The sequence below is a fragment of the Populus trichocarpa genome, chromosome 12, assembly GCF_000002775.5.
Source record: "Populus trichocarpa isolate Nisqually-1 chromosome 12, P.trichocarpa_v4.1, whole genome shotgun sequence".
NCBI lineage: Eukaryota > Viridiplantae > Streptophyta > Magnoliopsida > Malpighiales > Salicaceae > Populus > Populus trichocarpa.
The window spans coordinates 1,018,031-1,041,333 of NC_037296.2; the positions used below are offsets into that span (position 1 = coordinate 1,018,031).

The window sequence follows — 23,303 nt, forward strand, 5'->3', positions numbered from 1 at the left end:
TCTTTTTTTTTTAAATGACAACCAAATCTTAAAAATATTAAACTGGAGGTCACCGAAGGGGGGCGTCGGGTTTTATTTGTTTCAGTCCACGAGAAAGACACCGGACTTGATCGAAACTACACGAATGCCACTACAGCTATCGTCAGCTACCCATTCATTACCAGGCACAGAGAATTACAAAACTATTCGTTGGTCATCTTCGTTGAAGATAAAGTAATAATCATGATGGATTAGTTTTAAACATCCTCGTGTTCCAAAACAATTTTTCGTTGATTTTGACTTTTATATATATTTATATAAAAAGATTTTCGGTCACTTAAAATTAAATAACATTTCTTACTTGTTGTTATAGTAATCTTGTTGAAAAAAATGCATGTATTTATCTTTTCACGTCCGTTTTAAAGGAATAAGAAAATAAAAATATTTCATCTTCAATCTCTAATAAATCATTGATATATTTTATATATAAACCTTTTATTTTATTTTAAATATTTATCATTCATGTCAGCATTTAGTGTTAATAATTATTTTTCATTGAATTAAATATAAATTTATTTTCAGTAACCTCATCATCCCCGAGTATCCGATAAAAAAAAAAACAAAATTGTATACTCCAATACAGTAGCTTTAAATAAATACGTTTTTTACATTATTACATATAGAATTTCAGAACATAAATTAAAATTAAAATAAAAAAAGTGATCAGCTCAACTGTAATAATCAATATAGTTAAAAGAATATGGTTCTACTATATATATCGGTATCTGCTGCGTATAATCTCAAGTCTCTTCTCCACAGAACATCATGTTTATAATATAAGGATCGATTTTTTTGGGTTTGAAACTCAATATTAAACTGAATCAAAATCTTGGATCGCTATATTACAGGTTTGAGATTTTTAAGATTTGGTTGTCTTCTGGCGGAGGTCAACACACAAGGTAAATGTTCTTTTAGCTTTTAGGTTATTGTGTATGTAAATATGTTGTTCATTTGTCTCCATATTGGATGATCCCTGGGTATTTATATCACATCAGATCATATAAAATTATATTGTGATGAGTAATATATCAGATATATTATGCATGAATAAAATTTACTTTATTATTAACGGTTACAAGAATAACCTGTAAAACAAATTGTTTATTGAGACACCTGTTAATTTATAAAACAAGACACATCACTATGTAACCTGTCTAAGGAGCGAAATAAGAGGTTTTGGCCTCCACATGTTTATAATACAAATAATAATATTTTTAATATTAAACAATTACATCTATATAATATTATGTATTACAAATGTTACATATAAATTTTAGTATATTTTAGAAAGTTGAAAAACATTTATTGTATATACTATTTCATTACAAGACTAGTAAAATTATTTCGTCAATATTTTATAAAGAATTAAAATAAAATTATTTTAAATACCATTATTAATCAACAATAAAATTATTCTGCCGGAGTATTTTAACGAGTAAATTTTTTTTGATGAAGGTGTCATAAGATTGTCGAAACTGCTATCCCTGAAAGGGCTAGCCTCATTAAGATTTTAAAGTAGAATTTAATCATCCTTTGATCAAAATTCTTTCTACTTCTTTTAAGCGTTTCATCCCGTAGAGAATGCCCTTTTATCCACGAAGTCTGCCCCCGCCTAGTTTTTTTACCGCAGTGGATATCTAAAAAGCACATGATCCTATTTGATTATTATTTTATTATTAATTTAACAAAAAATGAATTTAAACTTTTAAAAAAACTAAATCTTTATTTATCAATCATAAAATCATGAAGTATTGTTTTAACTTCAAATCTATAAGGTTGATTTTTTTTATTATTATTAATTTCATTATCCAACATTTATTTTTTTTTTAAATTGATTTTTATTTTTTTAATATAAAATTATTCTATTTTTATTTAATTTTTGTTTTGTTATCAAATAAAATTATAAATTTTTTTAAAAAAATATTCAGGGATGTTTTCCATTATATTACGTGGCGTTTATTTTTTACAATTAATAATTGACAATTATTTTGTTTAGTTTAGCTTATCAACAGTTGTTTCTATTTTTTTGATTGTCATTTCTTGTGCTGTGGCCGATTCTTGTGCAGGGGGGTGTAGGATGTAACCATCCATGGCTTAAAACTACAAAAAGGAATTGTTAATTAGAAGAAAATAAAAGCAGTAAGGTCTCAAGTGAGATTAGAAAGAGATCGCATTGATAATATTACCAAATTTGAGGAGGAAACACAGCAGGAGACAAGTTAGCAGGGCAAGAGTGGATGCTTAATTTTGTGAATTAGGAGAAAGTGGTGTGCTCAGTGCTCTTAAATGTAACTGGTGACGCAAGAGCATTTCCAACGGTCACTGAAAAGCTAAATATTAAAAAGTATTATTTTGATTTTTTTATGATTACTTTGTGCAGTTCAAAATTACTAAATTAAACACTCAAATATCATTACTCTTCCAGAAATATTATTCTTACATATCTTAAAAGAATCAATACCAATAAAGTAAGGCCATTAGAACACTAAACCAATTAAATGTAATTATATATAAAAAAATTAACACTAAACTTATTAAAAAATAATAAAATACTTGTTTCTTTCACTTCAATATGATTAACTCTACAAATAATTTTTTTTTATTGGAATAAATATAATAAAAAAATTATATTTATATTATTTAAAATACTATTTTATCAATTTATTTTTTTAAAATATCATTTCACGAGATACTCATGCGTGGGTCTTTTTGTGCCCGTATGATTACTTGGAGTTTTCGTGAATTGACAATAATCTTCCACCTCATCATACCCAATAAATTTATTTATTTATTTATTTTCAATTTCCCCCTCTATTTGCATCACAAATCACCTCAACTACACTTCTAATTTTTGGATAGCACGATCAACTATGTGTATTCAACTGCCCAATCTCACTGTTTTCATTTACAATGAGAGAGTATTTTAAAAATCACCTCAACTACACTTCTAATTTTTGCCAATCTTTTTTTTTTTTTTAAGTTTTCCTGAGAAATTGATTTTCAATTCCTAATTATTTTTATATGAAAATGAAATATTTTGGCCTTTATGGAAACATTATTAGATGATATTCTTTTGCTATTTTCTTTTTCTTGATCGAGAGATAATATCCTCAATGAAATTGTTTTGTCTTCTGAGAAATAAAACCGTACCTAGCAGAAAACTCTCTTCTATGGAAACATTTTTGGTGTTAGATAATGCATGTGAGATTAATTCACAATTGGAGCAGGGAAGAATATGTTTCTAATCTAATATGAGGCAACTTACCAATCCTTTGAATTATACGAAACATTTCCTTGCGCACAAGTAAGAATTTGACCTGAAAAAATATTGCAATGCTTTCGCAATTTCAATTGCAATTAGAGTTTAAAGTAAAAATGTCAAGGAGATGACTTGAAGGAACTCGAGTTTTCTTACATTTTACTTGGACAATAATATCTCTTAATTTCTTGAGATGGAAAATTGACAACAGTCTATCTTCAGTAATTTTATTCAGAAAAGAACCGGAAAAAAAAAAAAAACTATCTTTTTCATAAGGTTAGAACATGCTGGCACAACGGGACTGGATAAGGGGGGCGCGGCGCCAACAGCATTGTTGATAGCCATGCATTGACCGGTGATTATTGAGCTGTGGACCAAGACGATGGACATAGCTCTAACATGTATATATGGCCATGTAATTGGTATAACGTGACAAAGGAAGAATTGAGATCAATGATTTCATAAAATGAAATATGCAGTGACGGGAAATGGATGCTGAAAGCTGCCGGCTGATGTTCTTGAGAGGAGAAAGAGAATCTTTCATTTGAAAATGGAGTCCATGGAAGGATCATCGAGATGAAATGTGGGATAAAAGGTGCTCCCTTTGGAGGAAAAAGAATACTAGCTAGCCCACAACATCGATCGAAGGCAAAGCGTGCTCATTTTTTTAAGGCCACTTTAGCATTATTCCTTTCTTTAATGTCCTCACTAAGCATAAAGGAGTGAAAGTGATCTTCATAAACCAGTATTCTTTTGCATAATTAGCACAAATATTGCTTCATCTTTCTCCCCTAATCGTGGCTTTTGCATCCGCGATAGCCATGACAATAATGGCTGTTGCTGCTGCATGGCAGCAATCGTTTCGATTACGATGTCTACAATAACAATAACAATAATAATTATATAATAACAACATCCTTCTGTGGCCGAGTCTTGTGCTGGGGGGTGTAGGGTGCAACCATCCATGGCTTAAAACTACAAAAAGGAATGGTTAATTAGAAGAAAATAAAAGCAGTAATGAATTTGAATAAAAATTAAGTCTAAAAACATAATTAATTTTTTTATAAATCAATTCAATTTAATCATAAACCAAATTAAATTTTAATCAACATCCACCTCAAAAAGGAATTGTTAATTAGAAGAAAATAAAAGCAGTAAGGTCTCAAGTGAGATTAGAAAGAGATCTCATTGATAATATTACCAAATTTGAGGAGGAAACACAGCAGGAGACAAGTTAGCAGAGCAAGAGTGGATGCTTAATTTTGTGAATAAGGAGATGTAAGTATGTATAACAAGGAGAAAGTTTGTGTGCTCTTAAATAGAACTGGTTGTCTGTAGCCTTGGTACTGGTGCGGGGCGAGAAGGTGAGGGACGGGGGCCTTTTTTAATTTCAATTTCTCCCTCTATTTGCATCACAAATCCTAGAAGAAGAGAAGAGGATTAAGATGAGGGGAGATGTTGGGTATAAATCTGGGGAGCGAAATGACATTCAAAGAGACAATAATTACATATGCACCACTGAAAGTGATTTGATGAGTCAACGACTAGTAAAAGTTGGTGGTTCTTTCACTTAATTTGTCATTTGATACTCTGTGCTTTTAAAATAGTTTTTAAACTTTTTGAATATCGGTAAGCTATCCTTAGTCAAGCTCTGGAAGTACTTCCACTCATACATATGAGTTTAGGTTTTTCTTCAAATCTCGTATTGAAGGTGCAAAATCAATGGCAGCTGCTTCTGCTACAGCTACAATGGGTTCCGCCTCTTTGCTTTCTAGTTGCAAAGTAAATTGAATGTTCCTACTTGTATGCTAAATAAACCCTCCCTTTCCTGAACTTTTCCACCGATAGGCTGCCTCTGCCTCCATCACTGTTAGGATATTAGTTGAGATCCTAGTCTAAGGAGGCATTAATGTTAAAAACTAGATATACAGATATTTAACATCAATTATGGCTCCTGTTTCTTTGAAAATAAACTGTAAGTAATTTACTATTAAGAATATTGGTAACTAGAACCAGAATACTAGGAGCTTATGATTATGGAGTGGAAATTTTTTTCATTTTCTTTTAATTTAAAAATAAAAAAGCAAAATAAATAGGAATCAAAAGAATAAATATTAAATTTAATTAAAAAAATCAAATATTAATAGATAAAATTAAAAAAACAAATAAATCAAATTTAATACAATTAAATAATTGAGATTCAATTTGCATCTTTATAAAGTCAGCACATCTTTTGAAAGGAGAAGAAAAATTATAAAATTATTGCAAGAGCTTTTCCTTGCCATGAAAATCAACATGCACTAGTTTACTGTGTAGAGGGTGAGGCATTGCTTTTAATCAAATCATTTTGAAAAATAATCTCTATTATATTCTTAGATACTCTTATATATACATACTCTACATAATAGTAATATTTTTTAGGTTGCGATCGGGATCATTCAATACATAGTAAACCTCAGTTTTTCAAAAAAAAAAACAAAAAAATTATGCATTTCTCTTTTTTGAAATTTTCCACCTTTTAATTTCCCAATGCATTCATGCATTGGGCTTGATTGGGACTTTTTTCTCCTTTCTCATTTTATTCCTTTCCCATTTCTTTTTCTCTCTCTCTTTATCTTCCCCATTTCTTTTCTTTTCTCCTCCCTCCTCCCAGTTTGGCTTCCTTCGACTTTTGAGAAATCAGCGCCAGTCTTATGAATCGGCACCAGGGCCACAAACATCCTTCTCGATCGTGGCGCTGATCGGAGGGGTTTAACATAGCTAGAAAATAAAAATATAGTTATTCTTTATTTTTTTAATTACTTGCAATTGATCCTTCGATCATTTTTTTTTTTTTATGAAAATATGAAAAGAAATATTTGTAAGAGAATATGTATTATTTACGAGAACCAAAAAGAAAGAAAGAAAAGTAACGGTTAATTAAATTTCTTTTATCGCTTTATGAAATGTTTATATATATATATATATATATAATAATTAATTAGTTGAAGTATATAATGTAAAATTGTTGAGTTGGAGACATTAGTTGTACTCCAACACAAAATTTAGACATGTTATAAGCTTTTCCTTTAATGAATTCACACAAAGTATATAATGTTATAAGCTATTCTTTAAATGGAAAAGGCTAAAATAAAATAGTATTGTGATATTAAGGAAGTTAAACTGCACTAAGCATAGATTAAGGATTTATTAACATTCCTAGCAAAAGCCTGATTCAATTTTATATCGTTTTCCTTTTCTCTTAGGTATTAACCAAATATAGATATATCCCACTTTAAATCTAAAATGTAAACTTATTTGGCAAATATGGGGAGACAAGAAATTCTTGTTGTCTATTGGTCGAAAATGGAATGGGAGTCACCACCTAGTATTTTGATCACTAGGAACCCTAACTACCCTAACAAGAAATTCTTCTAATATTCCAATAATGTTTTCGTATTAATTGCAGGTCTTCTTCTTATTCAAGGTAGCAATCCATAAAGTACTCGGGCGCCTCGACAGTTGGTTTTTAGTTATATCTACTACTGTATTGTTGCAGTTAAATATTTGGTCTGTTTTCTCATTCGAGACCAGACCATTTCAATTGAAGTTTTTTAAGTCATGCTAGTTAATTTCTTCAACAACGATTATAAGGTTGTCAAAACCAAATCAATCAGTTCAACCTGATAATGAATGTTATTCTTACCCTATCAAAAAGCTTTTTTTATTTCATAGAACATGATCAGCAAGGGATGTGTCGGCGATGGCACGGACGGTGCCAGTAAAGAAAGAAAGCAAATGAAGATAGAGAGTGGATCCCTCAATCTTTCCATGCTATCAATTCTTTTTCCAAATTGAAATCCTTAAATGAGGTCTTGGAATTATATGGATGCTTTTTCTAACAGCATGGAAAGATTGAGTGGATGTCCCTATTTTGACTCTTGTATTGGCCTATTAAGAATCATGATAGGCATATTAATAATTGTGTGACTAGAAAGAGAAATTTCTGCAGGGATACAACAACGTGATTTCGTTGGAACATGATTATCTTAAAGTGGCTTCGTTTAGGGGAATCTGACAGAAATCGGGAGCATACTAAAATATATGCTGTGTGTTTCCTCTTATGGACATTACGTTTCAACACATCTAAAATATACTATTTCTAGCATCTGCAAAAATTCTGGACAATTGAATATTTTTTAATCTGCATATGCAGCTCAAGCCAGCTTGAGGCACGAAGAACTTTTCACCCTCTAAGTTCAAAATTTGAAGCTGTGTGTTTTCCGGCAACAAAAGTCATTTCCCTGCAAAACCTTACTCAAATTTATACAAACATGATATGCAATAACGAAAGAAGGGCTGATCCCTACCCTCCCCAGCTTAATTTCCAACGCAAAGAATTAATAATATATACAACCGGACCTATCCCATAAACTATGCCTTTTCTATCCTTCATTAACAATTATATCTTTCTTGTACAATATATTATTTTAATTTCTTAGGGTCCATGAAGCTATTTATCTAAAGGAAATATACTATCATGAGTTTCAACTAAGGCTAGCACTCTATTATTTCTCCTCACTGATGACAGGAGAAATTGCTATTATTTTTTTGTCATTTTATGTGCCAAATTAAGCAAGCCAGGCCTTCTCAAAGTGTGCTCATTGCTCTTGTTTTCATTGAATCCACTTGATCGTAGATTCTTTCCATTCTCAGGTAAATTGCTTTAGCTTTTGTTCTTCCAGTACCGATGGAGTTTTTATCCATCGTATCGCAGTGCAAGAGTCCCTGGAAACAAACCAGACAAGAAAAGAAAATAGTGGAGAATATGTAGATTCTAGTTGTACTTTCCTAGTGTCAAATGACTGGAAAGTAAATTAACAGAGTCCAATTTAGTGGCACATAAATGTACTATTTCACTGTGTAAAAGTTGTAGTTCCTTTTCGTGAGTGACGATAATATCTTTCGGGAAAAAAATCAATTTAATATTTTTTTCAAGTTAAATATACTTTTAAAACAAACCCAATAGTTTTAACCACAACATCAAACAATTCTTGAATAAAATAGGCAGTTCCATCCCTTCTTATACAGTTCAAAATAAATTAGGGTTTGTTTTCTCGCCCCTTAAGTTCTTAGGAAATATTTTGGTATCTTTAATGGGATCAAGGGGTGGATTCCACTCTCGTGCACGCAGTCTTATATAAATTGCTTCCCACCGGCACCGGATGAAGGTGGGTTTCCCTAAGCCTTACATATATAAACACAGTGAACAATTAATTTTTGCTGATATTTTCTGCTGTATTATTTGAAAACTTGGAATTTTCTGATTGAGATCACGGCACTAGATCATATCATGCACTACGCAGTGTGTTAAAAATGACTGCCTTTTGTCCATCTAAAAAATTATTAATTTTGACACTTTCCCGTTGGATAAGATGTGAGATAGGTCTGGATGTCCATTACACTGCTCCCCTGCAATGGATTCCTTATGTTTCTCACTTTTCTTTTTTTGTTTTTATAGAGATGAGATCGATCCTCCTTTGGAAAAAGGTGGGATGGACATGGCCTTGAGGTGTGCTAGAAATTACACTGCAAATTCATTTTTGTTTTGGCTTTTATTATATAAAGCCTCAAAACTATAAGCCCGTTAATTAAATTAAATTATACAAGAAATAAAATTATTTCTTGTGCTTCATCAGGAGGGAGTTCATGAGATCCACAAAAAGAAATTTTTATTCTTTTAAAATATAAGATATTGCTCGACGACTATCTCTATCATTTCTTTTATTGCTTACGTACAGAAAATACAAGAATATCTTATCAAAGTCTCTTTCCACTGTCTTATATGACTGTTTAATATTTTATACCATCCAATCACCGAACAGTATGTCACACGGGTGCGGCGTCACGGCAAAATATAGATATATCCCACTTTAAATCTAAAATGTAAATTTATTTGGCAAATATGAGGAGACAAGAAATTCTTGTCGTCTATTGGTCGAAAATGGAATGGGAGTCGCCACCTAGTATTTTGGTCACTAGGAACCCTAACTAGTCTCAGAGATCGGGTACGGGGACTGGTTGCGTAATGAGAAGGTATTAGCACCCCAAATACGCCTTACCTAAGGTAAGCTGCATTGTTTGATTGTCTGATAAAAAGCTAAGGTGTTATCATATTTCTAGTTGTTGGTCTGTCTATGGTTTAAGAAAAGTCCTCCTCAGTAAGGAGGTTCTTATCTTATCGGGTAAAAACCTAACCGTTCTAACGTCTATAGAAAAAATATATATATTAATATCAGGAATATGTTTTACGTATAAATTCGTAATTCCCAATACTAAAGGAAGACAAAAAGATTTTTTAGAATTTTTGAAATATTGGCATAGTTCTCGTGGTTCTAACAAACTTGTTGTTAAAACCAAAGTGCATGCTAATACATATATATTTTTTTGTTATATGAAAATATGATGTGATGATTTTTTTTTTTTGTTAATTTTGGAGAGACTAGGCCGTATGCATTAAAACCAGTATTTTTTTTTGATGTTTTTGACGAAAATCGGGTATTTTAATACTGGATTTGTATCTTTACGGTATAAAAATACAAACCAATATTAGGCAATTTTGATAAAAATATGCCGAAAAATCAACCATATTTTTTTTAAGGATCTTTCAGATTTTTTTGAAAGCAAAAACATTTTTTTTTTTACAACTTTTCGATGTTTTTTATACTGGATTTGTATCTTTACAGTATAAAAATACAAACCAATATTAAACCATTTTGATAAAAATATGCAGTAAAATCAACAATATTTTCAAGGATTTTTCAGGATTAAAATTTTTTTTTTGTATAGATATCTATATATAAATAATATAAAAACATTATAATAAATAATATATAATATTAGGTGGGCCGGGCTGGGCCGACCCAACTAACTGGGCCGGACTCAGCCCAAAAAGGGTTGGGCCGATCTCGGCCCAGAAGGGATTGGGCCGATCTCAAGCGATCACGACAGCCAACGCAACCGTCCAGACCCACGCCGCTAGTAACTCCACCAGCGGCGGAAGTCGCGCGAAAACAAAAGCGAAAGGAACAGAAGGAAGAAATACTGGATAACAGCGAGGAGATGGAGTTGGCATCGATCCGACAATCAACGTACCGAAACTGCAATCGATTTAACAAAGAGTTTGACTGTGACTGCTATGGCGAGTGATTGTTTTATGGACGCCTTTCTTTTTGTTAAAAAGAGTTATAAAAAGAAAGCTCCTTAGGCAAGCCGCAGCAATTACCCTTGGTCAATAATAATAAATAAAATTACAAGTAAGTCCACACTGATTGATTACAGTGGCAACACAAATTTCACACCATCTCTCTCTCTCTCTCTCTCTCTCTCACACACACACACAATTTCATTTGGAAAACAAGAAGCATCTCATTGTATGAATCTTAATCAGCTTCAACTTCTTATTATATGCTACCTTCTTATTTCCCAGCATGGACGCTCTTTTCTGGCATTTCAATATCCATCTCAACTTTCACGGAGCAGTTTCGGCACTTGAAGAAGATTGGAATTTTAAGAAACCAAATTTAATTTTTACCAAGTTAATTGATTCAAATTAGGGGCCAAATTGCAAGAAAATTGAAGTTTTTTGGTCAATTAGGGGTTAAATTGAAGAAATTTACAGCCAATGACGTTTCTGTAAAAGGTGCCAACATTTAGGGGCTTAATTGACAAAAACCGGGGGGCAAAATTGAAGAAATTAAAAGTTTAATGGTCAATTAGGGGCTTAATTGCAAAAGGCACGTAAATACGGGGCTCAAACAATCAAGGGCTTAATTGCATTAAATCAAAAGTTTACGGTCAATTAGGGGTTCAATTGAAAACAATTGAAAGACAGAGAACTAAATTGAGAATCAGTTAAAATCCCTAATTCACTCCAAAACGGTGCCATTTTGAATATATATTAAAAAAAAGGGACCAGACAACGCGTCGTCTGGTCATTGTTCATTGTCTTCCCCGTTTTACCTGGAAGAAACAACGTGGGAGCCTAATTTGCAGGTGCATTTAATGCTTGATTTCTCCATCAAATCGAACAAAACTTGCACAAAAATGACCCCCTGCAGTTTCTCTACAACCCTATATGAACGGTTCAGGATGAATGACAACACGGAGAAACCGACGACTGCATAAAGAGGTCAACTCAGACAGCTTTTTCGTGCATATTTAACAACTCATAGAGGCTACTTTGAACCAACGGTTGGGATCCTTCCCAACCAAATCAAGGGCTGAAATTTACCCTGGTGTAGACGAGATTACCCTCTTCCACCGCCTATAAATAGAGGCTCTGTTGATGATCTGATCGAGGAGAAAATTGGGTTCAAAGTCGTAAAAAAAACAGCCTTTCTGCCCTGTTTTTGCAGTTTTTTCTCTCCCTTTCTCTCTCCACCGTTCCAGCCACCAACCAGTTTCTCCACCGCAGGTAGCTAGCCCAACCACAAGACGGCCACTCCCACGCCTGAAACAACCATCGTTTCTTCCTCCCACAGTCGACTTCGGCCACCGTCATCTTCGTTGGCGCCTCCTGAGCCACCGGCTGAACCATCTCATCACGACCGAGACCCCCACGCCAGGCAACTTCCTCCTCCCTACGTTGAGGCCGCTGCATGCAGAATTCATTTCTGCATGCAGCGGCAGAATAATTAATTAGGCTTTTGGCTGGGCCAGTTTTGGCCCAGCCCAGGTGGCAGTAGCTGGGTCTGGCCCGGTCCCCTTTCTTTAAAAAAAAAACAAAAAAAATCCAAAAATATTTTCAAAAAAATCATTTTAAAAAAAATTGTGATTTTCTCAAATATTTTTCTACCAATTTTGCATAATATCGGGTTGTGTATTTACACTGTAAAATACAAATCTGGTATTAAAATATCCAGTTTTCTCCTAAATATTTTTTTATTAAAAAAATAAAAAAAATCTCAAAAAAAATCTCAAAAACGTTTAAACTAATTTTCCCTTTCAGAAAAATAAATTATTTTCATACATACGGCCAAATCCTAAAATTTTTCCAAGCATATTTTTCATAAAAAACAAAAATTGCATCTTTTTCATGTTTTGAGTTTTAAAAAACACAATAATCCAAAAATGGATATCGTAATCAGTTTATGATTATCTATTAGGACGTGACTAATCTCACTACACCCCTCGGAGTTTCTTTGAATTTATTTTTATATTCGGGTTCATTAATGATAGAGCCCTAGGTGTTGGCAAGACACGAGCGTCACAACAAAATAAAAGGACCATATCCAACACTTATTAGCTTCAGCTACACTTTTCCACAAATAAACGACTCTGCCCAACTATCCACTTCCGATCTTCTTGTGTCATCAAAATGCTCGAATCACATGTATCGTTGTTAGGATCTCATATAGGCCCTTATGACCCTGACCTGGAAATGGACCTTTATGAGCCTCTAAAATCTCTTTTATACCACCTCATCCTATACATGTGACCCGCTACCAAGAAAAGAATTGCAATAGCTAAATGGTGGTGTGCAATATCGGTCAGCCATAGGACCCCAGTTACTGGGTCTAATCCTCCACGAAAAGCCGTACTTGGTTTTTTAGAAGGAGTGGAAATTTTAGATCACGTTCTCTTTGCTCTTCTGCCGATCCCGCCCAGTCCACTTAAGAGTAGGAAAGACTTTGAGCCTCGTTTTCTTGGAAACAACAGTCATTGAATTACGGGCATGTTTAGGAACGCGGTTTGTTCATAAAATTTTTTAATTTTTTTTGTTTAAAATTAATTTTTTTTAGTGTTTTTGAATCATTTTGATGCAATGATATAAAAAATATTTTTTAAAAAATAAAAAAAATATCATTTTAATATATTTTTAAATAAAAAATACTTTAAATTGCAATCACCACTATAATATATTTTTACTATAATATATTTTAAATTATAATCGCTATTATAATTTCAAATAGAGTATAGAGGTAGAGAGCATTCTCTCTTGTTGCTTAAAGAAAAGTAGAAACGCATGAGGGCCATGCAAAATTAGTGGATCGAAACTACACGAATGCCACTACAGCTATCGTCGGCTATCCATTCATTACCAGCCACAAAGAATTACAAAGTAATAACCAATGATGGATTGGTTTTAAACCTCCTCGTGTTTCAAAACAATTTTTCGTTGATTTTGACTTTTATATATATTTATAAAAAAAGATTTTCGGTCACTTAAAATTAAATTACATTTCTTACTTGTTGTTATAGTAATCTTGTTGAAAAAATGCATGTATTTATCTTTTCACGTCCGTTTTAAAGGAATAAGAAAATAAAAATATTTCATCTTCAATCTCTAATAAATCATTGATATATTTTATATAAAAACTTTTTATTTATTTTAAATATTTATTAGTGTTAATAAATATTTTTTCATTGAATTAAATATAAATTTATTTTCAATAACTTTATCATCATAAATTTTATGGTTATTGAAAACTTACATGGTCGTTAATTTCAGATCTTATATGATTAGTCGAGATATACTGTCAAAAAAATACACGTAAACTAACCCGAATATCTATATTAATAATAATATAAAAAAATCCAGCTACATTGCTTCGAGTTTGGATAGCACGAATATTCAACTGACCAATCACTCTATTTTCATTTACAATTACAAAGAAACATTTTCAACATGTTGACAAAAATAAAGCGAACAAACCAATGGTATCCAGCCACTGGTACATGCTTCGGGTTTGGACCCACCCTCGCAAACTCCCCCTTCAGGCAACCTAAAATTAAAATTAAAAATTAAAACAAGCTTCTTAATATAAACTTCTCACGCAACACTGATCACCTAAGAAAATTAATATTCATTATTAAACTATACAAATATGGTCCATTTTCTGCAACTGATTTAGAATTATCTGATATAAATATAAGGCACGCTGGCCTAGTCCACAGGAAAAATCATGATACAAGATTTTATTCCTTAAAAACTATACAAGATAGGTGATTCTTTGATATCTAAATTAGCAAAAAATCATTTTGAGTGTAAATATATTATTCAATTTTTCTTGTAATAATTGTTTACAGAGATGTCCACCAAATTAACTTATGAAACAAGACATTTAGTTAGATGTCTGTGTCACAATGATAATTTGTAGTGATCCTAAACATGCCTTGAACCTCGTTCGACAATGCCCTGCCTTTTTTTTTTTCCCTCTCTCCTCCCTCCTCCCTCCTCGCAGTTAGGCTTCCTTTGACCTTTGAGAAAAGAAACCACACTTGGCATAAAACTCTCTTTATATGCCCTAGTATTTCAATTTTGTTTTTCTTTTAAGAGCTTTGAAAATAATATTGGAGTTTTTATTGTCATTTTCTGTGCATTAATTAGTAAATTTCTTCACCAAAGATGCTGGGAAGATGGCACAAGATCTCCAGAATTGCATTTGTCATGGCGCCGAATCATTTGGAAAGTTTGGATTTTTGAAAGAACCACAGCTGTAGTCACATTCATAAAAAATTATTTGTTGAAATAGTGTTTTGTGTTTTCTTTCTTTCATTTGTTTATTTTTTTTCTTTTTATTAATTCACCTTTTGACAACCCAATCCTTTTTTATTTAGTTTCTTTTTTAATTTTTAGATTGTTTTAGGAATTATACCTTATACCATTTTTATTTTTTTTTAGATCTCATTTGCTTATAATTATTTGAGCTTGACGCATAATCAAACTCAAAAGAGTTAGGTCTGGTATAATACATTATGTTTTGGATGCTCAGTCTAAAGACACTAAATCTCTATCTGGTCTCATTGTTTTGGACCTTGACTTCTCGCTAAGTTTCCTGGATCCAAAGTAAACCTCCTTGATCCATTTCCATAACAGTGGCTGCTCCACAATTTGGATTTGGGGTGGCAGTGCAGTCAGCAGCATTAGTTTCCCTGCAAAAGATAGGTAATTAATGTTATTCATGGTCATAAAAAACTGGTCGAGCTAAGAATCCAAAACAGCATAACTAAAGGAGCATAGCATAAGAACATGACCAAACTCCGGGGAAGAGAGAAAAACACAGCACCATGATGATAGAACAGCCAGCCAGCCTAACCTGTGGAGATATTGATATTTTGAAGCGATGGTTAGAAGTATCAAGGCCACTCTCCCTAGAATGAATTTGTGCCATTGCATATCATTGGTTTGTTTACTTTGAAAAATCAAAAGGAAAGAAGGGGAGGAGCACCTCTAAACCCATCATATCCATGAGCATGGCTTCCAATGCTTCGATTCCCATGTCCTGCTCCATTTACCTCGAACAATCCTGGATTGAGCTTTGAAATGGTCGTTAGACCTGCGAGAATGGCAAACCTTTCCATAGTCTGCCAATTCATTTCAGTCAACCAATCAGTTATTAAAACATAGAAATTAGCATGCCCCATCACTGCAACACTCCTCCACTGGGGAGGAACTATATAGGTAATAATAAACAATTAATTCAAAGATCCATTTAAGAAAATCAAAGAAAATTACCAGTCAAGGTCGATAATTTTAATCTTCTTCTGTCTCTCCCTTCCTCCAGGTCGCGGTTGCTATTGTTTTTCTTTGTAATAGAAGATTAATGCCTCTGTACTCAACAAAGCCAAAACCCAAGGACCACCACCGCAACCCATCTCCCCTAGCAATTCTCACTTCTCTCGAGAGAGAAAAAAAAAACACAACCAATGAACCAGTTACCAATAAAACCACCAAACCACGGCATAGCCGTCAACAACGAAACGATCCAGCTTCCAGGAGCAGGAAAAAAAAAGAACACGAAAAGCGAAAACTCCGGAAGACTCAAACAATCACGACAGCCAACGCAACCGTCCAGGCCCACGCTGCTAGTAACTCCACCAGAGGCGGAAGGCCCCCGAAAACAAAAGCGAAAGCAACAGAAGGCAGGAAGACTGGATAGCGGCGAGAAAAACCGCCCTCATCAACGCGCGGAGGAGGTGGAGTTGGCACCGGTCGACACTCAACGCACCGAAACACCATCGGTTTGACATAGAGGGGGATCTGCGATCGATTTAACAAAGAGTTGGGCTGTGACTGCTGTGGCGAGTGATTGTTTCATGGACGACTTTCTTTTCGTTAAAAAGAGACTGTAATAAAATGGAAGATCCAAAAGCGGGCCCCAGCAGATAAGAAAATTACCAGTAAGTCCACACTGATTTATTACAGTGGCAACGCAGTAAATTGATAATAATAAAAAAAAAAACCCACTCCTCCAAGTAAAGTACAAAAAAAAGGGAAAAACCCAAAATTCACTATCTGCTATGACGATTTTAATCGAAGATATTAAGTTTAACTCCATCACAAAATTCACACCATCATTTATTTATATATAAAGCACAAATTAAAATGGTCAGATCTTGAGTTTTTTATTATGAGAAAACAGGCCAAACATTTATCTGCACCAATACAGTAGATACTAGATATAACTAAAACCAACTGTTGAGGCGCCCGGGTACTGCATGGATTGCTAATTCGACGAAGAAGAAGACCTGCAATTAATACGAAAACATTAATATTGGAAAATTAGAAGAATCTCATTGTATGAATCTTAATCAGCTTCAACTTCTTATTACATGCTACCTCTTTATTTCCCAGAATGGACGCTCCTTTCTGGCATTTCAACATCCACCTCAAATCTCACAGAGCAGTTTCGGCACTTGAAGAATACATAAAATACGATAGCAAGAAGGAGCATGACGAGGACACCAGCAAGTCCTCCTTTAGCAGCTGAGGAGTAGCCTGCTGTGGCCGTGTCTTGTGCAGGGGGGTGTAGGTTGTCACCATCCATGGCTTAAAACTACAAAAAGGAATGATTAATTAGAGAGAGAAAAGCAGTAATGTCTCAAGTGAGATTACAAAGAGATGGTATTGATAACATCACCAAATATGAGGAAGAAACACTGGAGGGGTTACGCTAGCAGAGCAAGGAGCAGATGCACATCAAGGAGGAGGTTTCTGTCATCGTTAAATAGAACCGGTTGATTATAATATTAATATAATATTAAGTTAACAGCCTTCACAGCTGATCCCTCACAATTCAGCATTGTAATTAATTCGGTGAACAATGCAATGCAAATATGCAATGCAATGTGAGGTAGTCCGTGATGTTTTTGCCATGAGTTTTAGTTTTTTTAAAAAAAAATTGCCTTTTAATTTATTTATTTATTTACATTTTTAATACTTAGTTATTAAATTTATCTTTTTTTAGCATTTTTCTTTCTTGAAATTTCCCTTCTCTGTATTCGTCACTCTACGAAGGCAACCTACCACGACCTCTTTCCCTTCTCTGTATTCGTCACTCTACGAGGGCAACCTACCACGACCTCTTTCCCTTGTCTATATTCGTCACTGTACAAAGGCAACCGGACTTGATCAAAACCACACGAATGCCACTACCAGCTATCATCAGCTTCCCATTCATTACAAAACTATTCGTCGGTCATCTTCGTTGAATTTAAATGTGCATTTTTATTTTTTCTAATTGAGTGCAAAATTTTTATTTTTTTCTTCTATTCGAGTGTGTATTTTTTAAGATTCATCTACGACGGCTATAATTGACTAAGATAAAAAAGGATTAAAAAATCAATAATATCTTATGCTTCAAACTAAATAGAATGCGTGATGAGATGATGAAACAAGGCCACCAATTCGTTGAAACCTTCATAAGTGAGCGTTTTATTTTCTTTGCAAAACAAAAACAAAACAGATTATATTTTTTTTCAAGTTAGGCTTGGCTGGCAGTACACATTTTCCTTGTTAATTTATTGAGACAACTTGTTAATTTATAAAACAAGTCATTTAAATAGGCATCCGCGTCACTATATATTCCACCATTAAGAAACATAGAACTAGGGGTGTTTAAAAAACCAAAAAATCGATTAAACCAAGAAAACCGGAAAAAAAAATACCGAAAAAACCGAACCGTAAAAAAAACTGATTAAATCGATTAAAATTTTAAAAAAACCGACCGGTTCATTTCGGTTTCGGTTTTTTAAGCCTGAAACTGGAAAAACCGAACCGAACCAGAACCGAAAAAACAAGAAAAAACCAAGTCAAACCGGTTTGAACCGGTTTCTGCTCTAAAAAACCAAACCGAACCGAAACTGGTCGGTTTGAACTGGTTTTGGTTTTTTTTTAATTCGATTTGGTTACTTTTTTTAATAAAAACCGAACCGAACCGAAAATGAACACCCCTACATAGAACTATTGTCTTTTTGGTGAAATCTTTTTTTTTTCTTTTGGGTTGATTGTTAGATAAATTATATGTTTATATTTTTGTGTTATATTATCTATCTTGAATGTTTAGATCATTAACGTTATTTTATAATTGATTGGAACTTCGAAACGATTTTTCTTTTTAAACACCTTAATGAGACTAAAATTATATATTTTAACATATCAATAATGAATATATAAATGATCTAACTTAAGATAAAAATGTATAACTAAAAACTATAAAATCATTTTCTGTATGATAAAAAAAAAAGTAATTTTGTTTTCCACAGAAAAATAACAAATTTTGATTCTAAAAATTGAAAAACTGAATCACATTTTAGTTTAGATTTGATTTTGATTTTTAAAGGTTTGATTAACTACAAATTAAACCGAATCTATTGAAACCAAAACTGAATAACTAAATAATATTAAAGTGAATGAACATATATAGATATACCAACTCACAAGTAACTAATGAGATTTGAAGACCTCATGTTGAATGAATATTATTCTTACCCTATGAACCATGCTTTTATATGCTTTTATAGATCAAATTCAAAAAATGAAGAAATTTCTTGTCTTCGAAGCTCGTTTTGATTTTATCCCATGACTCTAGATTCTTGCAATGTTATTTTCTTCAACCACGATTATAAGATTGTCAATGTTGGTTCAAGTGTAAGATCGACTTGTTTAATAGAGATGAGTTAATTGACAATAAAGAACCGATATTTGCTATATGAAAAATATTTTTACAAAGATGAAAATTCTAGAAACATCAACTTTTGTCAAAGTTCGGTCGAAAAAAATAATCTTGATGTAGTTATTGATAAAAAAGATTCGGGTTCATAACAAGTGGTTGAGATTTGTAAAAAAAATTTAAGTAGTGAATTTACATAATATTAGGATTCATAGTCTTATAACAAGTGTCTTGCGCTACATCGCGTGCTAGATTAATTTTTTTCTAATATAAAAAAATACTCAGAAATAAAAATTATTGACTTGTCAAAACCAAAGCAATGTTTTTTAAATAAATAAATAAAAATTGAGATTCGAGTTATTGACTTGATTAAATCTCATAAACTCAATTTATTTAATATTATGATAAAAAAAAATAGACAACGGTAGTAAATAAATAAAAAAGGTAGTAATTAACTAAAAAGTAAGTCGTCAGTATCATATTCAGGAGAGAAAAAAAGGCTCGTTGTTACTTTACCGTAGACATTGTTCCACCATTATAAAGAGCTAACCGAGACATTTCTAGAACAACTATAAAAGGTTGCATGACAATAACAAAAGAGGTCGAACGCACCACCAAAGCAATGATATAGAAAGCAAAATAAAAACTATATATGGCGTGATCATCTCATGCTCATGTTTAATTAATTACTACAATCTAATTTATTTTTTTAAAAAAAAACTAAATTTAACAAAGAACAACAAACAGAAAGAACCAAGAAAATCCATGTCATTTTTAAAATTAGTAAAACATCATATAGAAAGCAAATAAAAAAATAATAGTGTTCCATCTCCAATTAAATAAACTCTGAAATGATGAAATTGGAAAAAGAAAAAAAAAGCACGAGCTTGAAAAAAAGGGGGAGAATAATGAAACCTAAGCGAATCCCTTAAATCTAAGTTAGTCTTCCAAACTCACAGCCCATGAAATTCTAGACTCGGACTCAATTAAGAAGCTCAATTCCCAACTAATTTAATGTTGAATGATGAAATTGAAAAAAATATCAATTTTAAAAATTTTCCAATGTAAAAAAAATGAGGATCAAATCTGAGAGGAAAAAAAATGAAGGAGGGTGAAATCATAAAAAAAATTCAATTTTAAAACTATCTCGAATAAAAAAAATATTAATCAAAAGAATTAAAACTAAATATAATAAATGAAAAAAAATTCAAAGAGGATGAAATTGAAAAAAATATATATAATTTTGTAAATTCTTTCAAATAACACAAATAGTAATCAAAAGAGCATGGACTAAATATGAAGAAAAAAATTTTAAAGGGCTATTTTGAAAATTTAAAGAGTCAACTCGGAGATTGAGGATGTGAGAAAAGAGTGGGAGGACGGAAAAAAAGATCATCGACATCGCACTTACACTCCATCACCGCTATGTGTTGTCCTAAAATAAAGATTATGACGCAACGCTTCCATTGCCGCCGCGGAAATTGGCATTTGGTCATCGGCACCTTCCATACGTGCTAGACATTTTTTGTTTTTTTAAATATATTTTATATTTGTTAAAATATCAGATTACCTCTTAGTCAACTTTAATATAAAGAAAAAACTAGTATGAAAATATAAAAACTTCTTGTACGCCAGTTTTATAATTTTTTATTCTAAATGTATCTTAGTTATTTCATTGTGCTTTTAAAATGATAAAAAAAAAAATTTTGTCACTAATCATATGATAATAACGAATAAACCTTATGAAATTATCTCACTGCCATCAATAGAAATAGTTTGTGGATTCCAAACAGTTACAATGGTTGAACCTAATAAGATAACAATTATAACCTAAGAAGTAATAAATACTTGGGCATGAACTTGGAAACCACCTATTTTCTAATAAAAATTTTGGCCTACAACAACTCTGGATATTTCCTACAACCCTTTAAATGTGTTAATAGAATATGATAGAACATTCATGTTGTCATTTAAAAAAAGAAGAAAAAACTTTACAATAAATTATTTTGATTCAACTATCCCTCAATAGCAAGTTCGATGATTTTTTATATGAAAGGCAAAATTGTTGTTGTGCTATCTTAGTTAACAATAATCTCACCAACAATGAACAATGTTTTTTTAGGATATATTCCATGAGATTACTAGTAAGATTAGCTATACTTAGTTACAATGTTAAAATATATACATCAAAGCAATTATAAACTTTTCTTGGGGAGGTAACACTATTCATCTAATAGTGAACCACATAATTTTTTTTTCCTTTCATTTCCTTTTTTTTTTTGCTAGGTCGCTTTGCTTTCCATTTAACAATTATAGTTTTATTTTGCAAAATTGACACTCAGTAAATCATGAAATGATGTTTGAAATCATGATCACTTGAAGCAATATAGGATGAAATAAATATTAAAAAATAATGACTCACACCCTTTTTCTTACTAAGTCTTTCTCATAATTATCAAACCCAACCCTGAGTTGACCCGACCAAAGGGTTGGGTCCAGGGTGTCATGAGTCAACTCAGATCAATTTGAAAAAATTAAAAAAATATTTAAATTTTTAATATTTCATTTGAAAAAATGTATGTGAATATAAACTATGCATGTTGTAAATAATGAAGTTTAAAAGAATATATTAAAAAGTTTTTTTATCCCACATTAAAAAAACATAACTTTTTTCTTGTGAACATAGAGTATATATATACTAAAGGGCTTCAAATCCCGCATTAAAAAAATTTCTTTCTTGTGAACACATAGTATATATATTAAAGGGCTTCAAATTCCACATTAAAAAGATATTATATTATCCTTTTAAGTTGAAGTATATAAACCAAAAAGTTTTTCATCCCATACTGAAAAAACATAACTTTTTTCTTGTGAACATAGAGTATATATATATATGTGTGTGTGTGTGTGTGTGAAAATGTTTTAAATCCTATATTGAAAAGATAAAATGTTATCCTTTTAAGTTGAAGTACTTAAACCAAAAGGTTTTTTTATCTCACATTGAAAAAAACATAACTTTTTTGGTTTAATAACCATCATCTTTCTTTTTCCTATTTACCAATTATAGTTTGGTTTCATAAAATCTATACTTGGTAAATCGTGAAATAATGTTTGGAATCATAAATGCGCGAGGTAATGCAAGATGTACGAAATATTAAAAAAAACAGTGAAAATACAACATAGGAGAGAATACTATGTGTTTCAATAGTCATCGACAATGTTTTATTTTGCTTTAATTTTTTTCATTTGACTTTTTTTTATTTCCAATTTAATCTTTTCACATTATTGCTTGGGAGTGAGTTTTCAATTGTGTTTCAAAAATGCGTTTAATTTGGAAAAACATTAAATTGATATTTTTTTAGTGTTTTTCAATAATTTTGTTGTGTTGATGTAAAAAAAATACATATTTTAATGTATTTTCAAGTGAAAAATAACTTTTGAAAAGCACTTTATACCACAATAGCAAACGCCCATTATAAAGTTTACTTGGGATTGAGTTTGATGTTTTGTTTTGATTGACTTTATATAGAGCTCCTATAGTATTAATAATAAATTTTGACGTTGAGTTAATATTCAATTTGGCAAAATAAAAATTTATTTTATTAATTTAAACCAATTAAAACTTCAGGGATTCAATTTTAAACTAAAATAAATATTCAACCACTTTTTTTTTTTATAAGAAATAATATCTTTATCTTGGCTTTCTAACTTAATTTTTGATTGAAGAAAATATATTTATTATTATTTATTCTCACATATAATTATTAATTTATTTTATTAAATACATGTATAAACTTTTTAATTTTCGGTTAGAAAAATTTTAAAGGTTAAAATAATATTAATGACATTCACATTATTTTTTTGCATTGAAAAAAAAAATCATTCAACAATTAGCATGAGAAATCAAACTAATTAATTTATTAAATTAAAATAGCAAATAAAAGAACTTTTAATATTGTCCTAAAAGTAAAATTTAACTATTTCAATTATAATTTTAACGAAAATCATCAAAAAAATAAAAAATAAATTAAATCATTGATTTTAGTTCAATAGTAATATTGCAGGGATGA

At 31.6% G+C, this 23,303-nt stretch overlaps 1 long non-coding RNA gene across 1 annotated transcript; it reads right to left on the reverse strand.

The window, feature by feature from the left end:
- Nucleotides 1-14,832: 14,832 nt before the first annotated feature.
- On the reverse strand, nucleotides 14,833-16,361 carry LOC18108996 (uncharacterized). Its single transcript, XR_008056992.1, has 3 exons — nucleotides 15,798-16,361; nucleotides 15,511-15,646; nucleotides 14,833-15,378 (listed from the first exon to the last, which is right to left on the reverse strand). It is a non-coding gene; the product is annotated as an uncharacterized LOC18108996 (long non-coding RNA).
- Between the last annotated feature and the right edge of the window lie 6,942 nt (nucleotides 16,362-23,303).